This window comes from Choloepus didactylus, chromosome 7 (assembly GCF_015220235.1).
Source record: "Choloepus didactylus isolate mChoDid1 chromosome 7, mChoDid1.pri, whole genome shotgun sequence".
In the NCBI taxonomy this organism is placed as follows: Eukaryota; Metazoa; Chordata; class Mammalia; order Pilosa; family Megalonychidae; genus Choloepus; species Choloepus didactylus.
The window spans coordinates 139,071,526-139,082,192 of record NC_051313.1 but is presented as its reverse complement, the minus strand read 5'-3'; the positions used below and the strand labels follow the sequence as shown (position 1 = coordinate 139,082,192).

General features: G+C 40.4%; 1 pseudogene; it reads left to right on the top strand.

The window, feature by feature from the left end:
- Nucleotides 1-470: 470 nt before the first annotated feature.
- Nucleotides 471-726, top strand: LOC119540834 (annotated as a pseudogene).
- The last annotated feature ends 9,941 nt before the right edge of the window (nt 727-10,667 follow it).

Here is a 10,667-nt window from a genome sequence, read left to right as displayed (position 1 = left end):
TCTGGCCCTGTGAGTGTGAACTCATTTGTGAATAGGACTTTTGAAGATGTTACTAGTTAAGGTGTGCCCAAACTGAATGAGGGTGAGCCTTCATCCAATTTGGTTGAAGTCCTTGTAAGCTAAAGAAATTGAACACAGAAGAGAGAAGCCACAGGGAGCAGCCAGAAGCTAGAAGTTAACAGAACTCAAAAGAGAAAGGAGAAGAGCCTGCCACAGGCATTGCCATGTGACAGAAAGACAAAGGACCAAGGATGGCTGGCAGCCATCCTCCAAATGCCACAGTCTTCTTTGGACTTCTAGCCTCAAAGCCCGTAAGCCAATAAATTCTTGTTAAGCCAACCCATGGTGTGGTATTTGTTTTAATAGCCTAGAAACTAAACCACTAGAACTGGGGTTCATAGCTGCCTGCAAATAAGGAAGTTGGTGTTTGGAGCTGGAAGATTGGCGTGCCGAGAAAGAAGACTGCTAGGATGCCCGTGGTAGCATGGAGGCGGAGAGATCCTGACACAGATCCTTGTTTGTCGGGATCAGATGCTTCTACCAGATGTCTGGATGAAAACAACTGCAGGAGGGAAGTGTGGCACTTTCCTCTTGAAGCATAAAAATCACCGGAAATTCTGGAATTCCATCATGGTCCAGAGAAGACAGAATGGAGTGATGCTGTCTATACCTACAGCCACAGCAAGAGATGAAATCTTGGAAGCAATGGAAAAGAAGCCCTGTTGAAGCCTTGCATTAAAATTGGCTATATAATTTAAAGGCAGAAGAATATATTTTAATAAATGATTGCTGTAATATTTTAAGATCATATAGACCTTACCTGCATAGGTCTTACATTCTACAAGGGGAGACAAAGTTATGCTGGTGTTCTGGTTTGCTAATGCTGCTGGAATGGAAAACACCAGAAATGGATGGCTTTTATAAAGGGGTTTATTTGGTTACACAGTTACAGTCTTAAGGCCATAAAGTGTCCAAGGTAACACATCAACAATCGGGTACCTTCACTGGAGGATGGCCAGTGGTGTCTGGAAAACCTCTGTTAGCTGGGAAGGCATGTGGCTGGCGTCTGCTCCAAAGTTCTGGTTTTCAAAATGGCTTTCTCCAAGGATGTTCCTCTCTAGGCCGCAGCTCCTCTTCAAAATGTCACTCTCAGTTGCTCTTGGGGCATTTGTCCTCTCTTAGCTTCTCCGGAGCAAATGGCGTTTTGGGGGACATAATACATCCAAATCAGCACAGTTGGCATTGTGTACTTTGCATCTGTTCTCGGTACTATGACAGTGGCATGTCACTGCTGGACGTTCTCTGCCACTGAGTTGTCATTACTTCCTGAAAGTCAGGTGGTGTTAGGAAGGTCACCCTGAGGAGTTGAGCTTTTCTGCTGGGTCTTGAAGGAAAAGTAAAATGGGGGTGAGAGGGAGGCAGTTTTTCTAATGAAGGGAGATAATGTGAGCAGTGACATGATGGCAGGAAAGCTTGAACCAAGTTTGAAGAGTAGTGTGTAGACTATTCGAACTAGAGTTTAAGTTGGGTGGAAGAGTAGTAGAAGGGAAGGCTGGAAGGGTAGGTGGTCCTCAAATCCCAGGCTCATTCCTAGAATCTGGATCTTTCAGAGAACTGAAACTCACTTAACTTTGTTTACAACAGTCTCAAAATCTCAGTGGCTTAATACAACGAATGTTATTTCTCCCAGCTGTAGGTTGTCCAGGACAGTCCTGGTAACTCAGAGACCAAAGCTGCTTTGATCTTTTTGGGTCTGTCAAGCTGGGCTTCTAAATTTGCCCCAGCAGGGGAAGTGAGAGACTGGAGTCTTGCAGGGAGAATTTCACTGCCTCAGCCTGGGAAGTGGCATATGTCACTTGTAGTCACACGGCCCTACTTAAATGCTGGGGGTTGGGAAGTGTAATTAATCTGTGTGCTCAGGAAGGAGAGAAGAACTGGATGCTGGTGAGCACTGTAATGTTCACCCTCACTGCCCCTGTTCTACTGCTTATCTGTGCCCCATTGGGCCTGTCAGGGTAATTCTTTTCTCTCTTGCAGACTGCTTCCCTTGAATTTTGTGGTTCATTTGTTGGAAAACAAGGATGCCAGCTGCTCAGTGTTAGTGTTATAGATTCAGCCGCTTTAACATCTGATCTCTCTGTCTCTGGCAGGGGACTTGTTGGCCCAGTTTGGGAGACTTGTCCTCTCTGACCCAATCTACTGTGCCTGGAAACAAGGAGGAAAAGACCATATTATACAATTATGGCAGCTCCTGTTGCAACTGGTAGATGGAAAGTAGGTAAAGGGGACTTATCCTCCGAACAGAGGATTGTTAAAGTTTCCAAGTGGCAGAATGAGGATCGAGTCTGGAGTCTGTCTGACTACAAAGCCTTTTCACTTTTTACTATTCACACCACCTCCCAGATGCTTTTAAAGTCAAATAATTAGGAGAAACAGTCCCTGTATATTCACCAACATGGATAGTGCAGAAAACTATGTACCTTCAGACAGGTCTGACTTAGTCTAAAATTAAGGGACATATTAATAGGTTTAGTAGATCTTGCGGTACTCAAAATGTGGCATAAGCTCTCCCAGTACTATGTGATAAAAGATTTTTTTTTCTCCTCAAAGGTCCAGCACCCAGATCTGTACTACAGGTAGCCATCAGCCATATGTAGTTATTTAAATTTAAATCTATCAAAATTAAAAATTCATTTCCTCAGTCATGCTAGCCACATTTCGAGTGCCCAGGATCCACATATAGCTAATGGCCACCATACTGGAGGCTTCAACGTAGAATGTTTCTATGTTCATTTGGACACCACTGGTCTAGACCTTAAACTCATGAGTCCTCTAGACACAGGAAGCATAATCTGAGATTTAGAAAAGAAACTCAACATACTAGACTGGAATCAAGAAATCTCATGTTAAAGAAAAGAAGTTATCCTAATAAGAAGAACCCAATTAAATCAGCCCGAGACTACGAAAGAAAAGATGGCAGGAGAGGCAAGAAACAAAGTATGACATTATTGCCCACAATTGCAGGAGTCGTGACGTCAAGAGACTAAAGTGAGTGTTAAGCAGCATTAATGATCTTGGTCAAGGCCACCTTGTTGATAAATTTCTACCTCATCCCACAGGAGTGAACCACACATATGAAGGCTGCACAGTCTCCAACAAAAGGCAATGAGTGTGTCGTCTCTATGTCATTATTTCTCCCTACCATACTCTCCTTTCATATTTCTTTTACCTCCACTCTACCCCTCTCTGTATTTTTCATTGGAAAGCATGTACTCTTCTTCTACCCTCCACCCCCTTCAATTAGCAGGCACATTTTCCAAATGGTGCCCTACCACCCTGGCAGCCATGAACACAAAGCCTTACTGGGGCTTGAAGGATAGTGGTGATGACCAAACATTGAACGTTGCTCTGGGAGATGCTCATTTCCTTTTTGCAGGATGCAGTACAGAGCTGAGTATGTATAAGGTATTGGATGAAATAAGGTAAAAGCGTGCTCTGTGGAATGAGAATTAAAAAGGTGTGAGTCAACCAAATCAAACCAATACGTTCTGTGATAAAAAATTGAGTTGAGCACTAGTTTAAAGAGGGTATGGAGAGCTTTTAACATGCAAATGTGTCTTGTGAATTTCCAGGAGGATGTTATAATATGCCACATTTCTTTAAATACATTTGACCTCAGATCTCTTTAGTTTTGCAGGGTTTTCTCATTGGATACAAATAGCTGACCTAAAGTACTGAGGCTGGTTTTCTTGAGTGACTTGGCCCTGAAGATAATTTCACAAGAATGTTTGTTCCAGAATATTTTGAGCTTTGTGTCATTGAAATAAGAATATTCCCAAATTGATCATGAAGGGCTAACCTAGTTTAAGATATGTCCCATTGTAGTCATCAAAAAAGATACTTTGTAGATACTTGGTATGTTTTGGTTGACAGAAATGTTTGGAAGTAAAGAAAACAAGGAGAAGAACAATAGGTATAAAGAAGGAAGCTAGAGAGTCTTAAAAAAATAACTTCTCAACCTGGATTAGGTTTGGCTTCAAGCATTTAAATGGTCACAGCTAATGACAGGATGGATATCTTCTTTTGAGACTGATCAACAGTTGTTAAAGAAGTAATAGAAGATGGTTCTATCAATCCTTGGGCAGAAATTGGTTATTCTTCTAGCCAAATCTAGGCTGACAAGGATGCAACTTTCTTTCCAAAGTGATCACAGATGCATGGTTGACCTACAGATAACCTAGTACTTGACTTTCCCATGGCACATCTCAGTGCTCCATTTCCTTTCCAATGTTTCTTGGCTGCATGACTTTTGATACAGAGGGAACGCCTATAATGTGCTCACATTTCTTTTTCAGATTGCAAATTGAATCTGATAAAAAGTCAACTTCCAAGACTTTGGGCCACATTTTTCTCAAGAAACGTGGTGGGAGAAAGGGACTCTGGAGCAACTATTTCCAATAGTTAAATATATAATTCTAGAATGGCTTGGCTCAAATTTAAGAAAACTCCCACAGTATGAACAGTATTTGAGTGAAAACAGAAGCTACCACACTGAAAAGTACAGCTGTCAGGAAGTACCAGATTTCAGTCTTGTCATATGGACCCACCTTCACACTGTGCTAGAGTCAGCAAAGTTGCCTAAAAGACCAAATATTTTAGGGCGCACTAAATGGCTGGCAGAAATATTTGGAAGCTCGGTTTAAACACAAATAAAAATAGCTAATGAGATGAAGAAAAAACATTTGACAAAAATCAGCAAACATTCATAAATAAAAGGTCTTAGCAAAATAAGAATAGAAGTGAATTTCTTAAATCTGCAAAAGAGGAAGGACAAAAAACCCTACAAATAACATCATATATAATGATCAACTATTGAACACAATCCCCCTAAAATCAGAAAAAGGACAAGGGCATCTAGTTTCATGACTTCTGTTCAACGTGATATTGTAGGACCTAGCCAGTGCAACTTGGTAAGAAAAGAAATAAAAGGCATAGAGATTAGAAAGGAAGAAATAAAACAGTCTTTATTTGTAGATGACACAATTGTATACATAGAAAATCCTAGGAAAGCTACAAAATAACTGCTAGAAATAACATGAATTTAGCAAATTTTCAGGATACATGGCCCATATATAAAAATCAATTTATTTGTATATTATAATAGAAAATATTTTGGAAAATGAAATAAAAAACAATTTCATTTTTAATAGCATTAACCCAGAAACTACTTAGGAATAAATTTAGCATAATTGCAAAACATTGCTGAGAGAAAATAGACTTAAATTAATGGAGAGATATACCATACTCATGGATTGAAAGATTCAGCATTGTTAAGATATCAGTTCTCAAAAAACAGATTTAATGGAATCCCAGAATAGCCAAAACCACTTTGAACAAGAAAAACAAAAAGCAACCTGACTTCAAGATTTATTGCAGTGCTACAGTTATTAAGACAGTGTGATGTTGGCATCATGTCAGACAAATAGATCAATGGAGCAGAACAGAGTCTAGAAGTGCACTCACACATACATGGTCAATTAAATTTTTTTAAGTGCCAAGAAAATTCACTGAAGAAAGGCTACTCTTTCCTATAAATGGTACTGGAACAATTGGATATTCTTATGCAAACAAAAAAAAATTATCATTAGTCCATACCTCATAGTGTATACAAAAATCAACTCAAAATGGAGCATGGGCCCAATTGCAAACTCTGAAACTATTAAACTTTTAGAAGAAAAATATAGGAGAAAATATTTGTGACCTTAGATTAGGAAAATATTTTTTAATTACTGCAACAAAAGTCCAGTCTAAAAGCAAAAACTTTGACAACCTGAATTTCATCAAATTAAGAACTTCTGCTTTTTGGAAAACACAGTTAAGAGAATAAAAAGACAAACCACAGACTTGGAGAAAAATTGTAAATCACACACTGATAAAAGACTTATACAGAACATATAAAAACTCTCAAAACTCAATAATAAGAAAATAAATGATCCAATAAGATGACAAAGGCATGAACAGATATTTCACCAAAGAAGACACATCGCGAGGGTAACAAGCACATGGAAAGATGTTCAACATCATTAGTCATTACGGAAATGCAATGTAAAAGTACAATGAGATACCATTTCATTAGAATGGCTAGAATTTAAAACTGACACCATCAGCATGGACAAGGATTTGGAGGAACAGGAAATCTCATGCATTTCTGTTTGGATTTCTAAAGTGGTAAGATCACTTTGGGACAATGTTTGGCAGTACCATTTAAGTTAAACATGCTTACCCAGTGATCCACAAATTCCACTGCTAGATATTTACTAAGGAAAAATGAAAGTGTGTCCCCATAAAAAGACTTGCTCAAGAATGTGTATGTCAGCTTTATTTATAATCACCAAAAACTAGATACAACCCAAATGTCCATCATCAGGAGAATGTATGAACAAATTGTGGTCTATTCATACAATGGAAAACTCATCAATTAAGAAAAGTAACAACAGATGCATGTAACAACATGGATGAATCTCAGAAATATCATGGTGAGCCTAAGAAGCCAGACACAAAAGAATATACAAACTGTATGATTCAAAGTATATGAATTTTGATAATCAGCAAAACTAATCTATGGTGATAGAAATCAGAAAAGTAGTTGCTTGTGTGGGTAGGAATTGACTGGAAAGGGGAATGGGGGACGTTTCTGGAGAGGTAGAGATGCTCTATAGCTTCATTGGGTGGTGGTTACAAAACTCATTGACTTGTATGCTTATGATCTGCACCCAACACTAAATGTAAAATTTACCCAACAAAGAAAAAAATAGCTATATTGACTCTCTAAACACCTATTTTCTAAGTCTAACTCTTGCTGAAATACTTCCTATTATATTTTTGGTTGGTAGGTCTTTCAGCTTATAAAAGAAACTCTTAAGAACAAACACTAAGTTGCATGTAAAAATTGTGTGTCCCGATATGCAGAGGAGTCACATGTGCAAACCAGTCTCATTTCATTATGAGCATGCCTTGTTATGTACAGAGAGGGCAAAGTAGCTTGTCAATTTCACTGCCATTGAAGCAAATGACAGAGACAGTCAAGAGCTAAGGCTTTGAGTTCAGACAGACGTGGGTTCGAACCCTGGCTCTGGCATTTTTCAACCATCTGACTTTGGACACTTTCTCACCTTTGAGCTTCTTGTCACCTCAGTTACCCCACCTGTAGATTGGGGTCATAATGCCTATCTCATAGAGTTATTAGGAGATCAGATAATAAAATGCACACACATTGCTAGCACAGAATCTGTTAATATTAAGAATAAAATAAGGATTCTCCTTAGTATAAATATGTACTACTCTAATGTACAAGTTTTTGGAATTTTGCTTTGGAATTTGAAAATTCCCAGAAACATTTTTTCATCCCCTATATGAATAAGCCAATTTGTGATAAAAGAAAAATAATTTTGTAACCTGGATTCACATCTTTCACCCTTGCAACAAGATTATTTTCACCTTTCACTCCCATGTTTATCTCCCAGTCTCACCTCTACCCTTATCTCCCCAAGAGGGGAGAGGTTCTCAAGTCCAGGTTCACACAACTGAGGTTTGACACTTTATTTTACACATCACTGAGATCTGCTTACTTCAAGATAGCTTATGGCCTTGAATGGAAAAGCATGAAACCTTAGCATCCATTCACAAGGCAGGTAAAAAGTTTTGGGTGTCAGGGTCTGTCCCAATCTGATAGTCAAGGTGAACAAATACAGCCAACTGGAGATACTCCTACAAAGGAGATAAGTTTCTAGCTTGGCTCGAGTTATACCCTGAGCTATACTGGGCTCTTCTCTGATCCCTGTCCCCCAGACAAGAGTTGGATGGTGTCTTATTTAATTATCATCTTCACAGCTAAGGGATCTGTGTGATATTGCAAAAGTCATTTACCTTTTTGGGCCTTGGTCAAGCAGATCGGGAAGTAGAACCCAAGATGCCTAATGTTTCCTACATCCAACTCCCTGCATTGCCAAGACCAGAGCCTGCCTGCCAGAGTTTTCTCATTACCTTCATCCTTCAAATGCTGTCCTAGGTCAGGTCAGGGTTTGGGCATTCCTTGTGCAATGTGATACACCTATTACCCTACAACCTTCTTTGACTACTCTGGGATGTTGTGCTCTGTCTTCCCTGAACAACCACAGAACTTACTCTCTTTCCTCACGTTGACACACATGCAGAACTGTGGAGTATTTACAGCGTGTTCCCTGAAGTCAAGCAGATCTGAGTTCAAGTTCTGCCTCACTCACCTTGCCATCTTGGGTAAGTTCGAACCCCTCAATTTCTGTTTCTATAAGAGGATTGTCTGCTTTTGTAAGGATTTAATTAGATTATAATATAATATAATATAATAAATATATAATACAATAATAATATATACTATACTATATATGTAATGCTTAACAAAGGGCCTGGTACTTAACAAGCACTTAACAAATGTTAACTATTATTCCTATTGTAATTATTAATCCAGATTTTTTTCTGTATTGTTTTTTGCATATAGGTAAAACTGTGAGTCCCAAATTAGATTGTCATTTCTGTGGGAATGAAGACAGCTTCTATTTTTCTCATATATCCCACTGCAACTAGGGCAGAGCTGGGGAGTGGGAGCAGTGTTGGTAACAGCTTGATAAGTGATTGTAGGTGACTTGATAAGTTTTCTGGATATGATACGACTTACTGTGCTTTTCCACCTGCCAGTTCATATACACTAAACAGGTGATCTCACCTAATTACTCTTGTATTGCAAAACTCTTCCCCCAAATCGTGCTTTGGAGACACATTTTCTACATGTTGATGAAACATTTATGCATGTAGGTGGTTCACATTACACTTTTCTTGCAAAGGAATTGTTTCTTTTCAGGAAGCGCAGATTAAGCCCTGTTGGGATATTAGTTGCTCTCTTGCTTTCTGAAAGAGCACAAGTGATCAAGGTTTCTTTTAGCAGATTACAAAGTTTTTTTTTTCATCCACTCAGCTGGTTCAGTTACAGTGTATTTGTTACTACGAACAAGATGCCAATCTCCCCAAAGGGAACACAGAGAATTGGGTGACACAGAGATAAAGGCCAGTTGGATTGTTGCGAGAAGCGTCCTCAGGAAACCTGGCTTGTTCATGAGAACACAAGTGTCCTTGCTGCAGAAGACAACGGAAGGTGACATCATTCACGTCAGGCTAGGAAATGCCTTCAGCTGGTGCTGGGTAGTGATGGCATGTCCTGCTCAAGGGCTTCCCCGGAAATCTGCTCTGCCTTGCTGGTTTCATAGTGGCCTAGTCAGGGACTGGGAGACGGGCTCTCTGTAGCAAAACCAAGGTGGGCAAGCCACGGTGCCTGGACGTGGACTCCCTCCTTGCCAAGGCTTGAAGAAGTCATCAACCCCACAGCCTCCAAGATCGACGAGTGACACCTGAGGAAAGATGCCCGGAATCATCTTTGTATGCTTTCATTTCCTTAGTAAGAATGGAGAGGGGACAGAGAGCTGAATCGAAATGGCAAGGGTTCGTTCCTTCTTGATGGTCTCTTCAACATCCCAGTCCCTGGGAGCTGCAAGAGATCAGGACTGAGAACCCCAAGACACACATGGAGCACCCAAGAATTCATAGCTTCCATTTTCTTCTGCCCAACAATCACCAGTGTTGCAAAGACAAAATGACTCCCTTGTTGTCTTGCCTATTCATGCTCTCAGGGATTTTAGATTTGTTACTTTAAATTTGGCCCCCTGTAGTAGGTATGAAGCTAAATCCAAAATTTGTCGCTCGCATTTGTTTTTCATAACAATTCCATTTCTATTTTGAGCCCAGATTCAGCCAAGTGGTGAAAACTTAACTCTTAGCCAAATCAGGATCCAGCTCCCTTTCTTGAAGGTTGCATCCATACTCCAGGATGCATGTGTACTGAAATAGAGGGAGGCTGGGTGTCATCACTTCTCTATCTTGCTTCCTGCTGAGATGTCCTTCTTTCTCTCAGCTGGGTCTCCTTTGTTCCTGATCACGAAACCTCTTAGGTTTCTCTGTCAATCAACCAACCAGCCAGCTGACCAACCAATCAATCAATCAATCAATCTGTCTCTCCCTCTTTCTCTGTGATGTCTGCACCACTCTTGGAAGCATAAAAAGCATCTAACGGTCCCACTGCCCACTGAGGGAGGGCTTCTGAAAGGCCCCTCATGCTCACCCACTTAGACACAGCTCAGAGACATTTCTTCTGCTCTGTACTTTGCCAGGCATGGTGGAATTGGTGGGAATTGCTATCTGTCCTAGAGGCACAATCCTTGCAGCACTCAGAGAGCCAACCCTGACTCTCTGTCATCCCTCCCCCATCCCTTCTCTTTGGCTGGGCAGACTCTGGATCCAAGAGCATCTCAGCTTTCCTTCCTTCCCCTTTAACTTTCTGTCTCTCACTTCCCAAGCCCAGGGAATCTTCATCTAGTTCCAGGGCAGAGGAAACTTGCTTTTACATCATCATACAATTTTTATGTCCTGAGTCCTCAAGATTGTATGGACTTCTTTTCCTTCTGTGGTTTGGTTCAGTGTTGCCCTTAGAGCTGGGTAAAAGGGACTCTACCCCAGGCCCCGTGCCCCAGGGGACCCTGCACTTTGAAGTGTCTTCTATGAACTTTTCTAAGTCCTCTTCT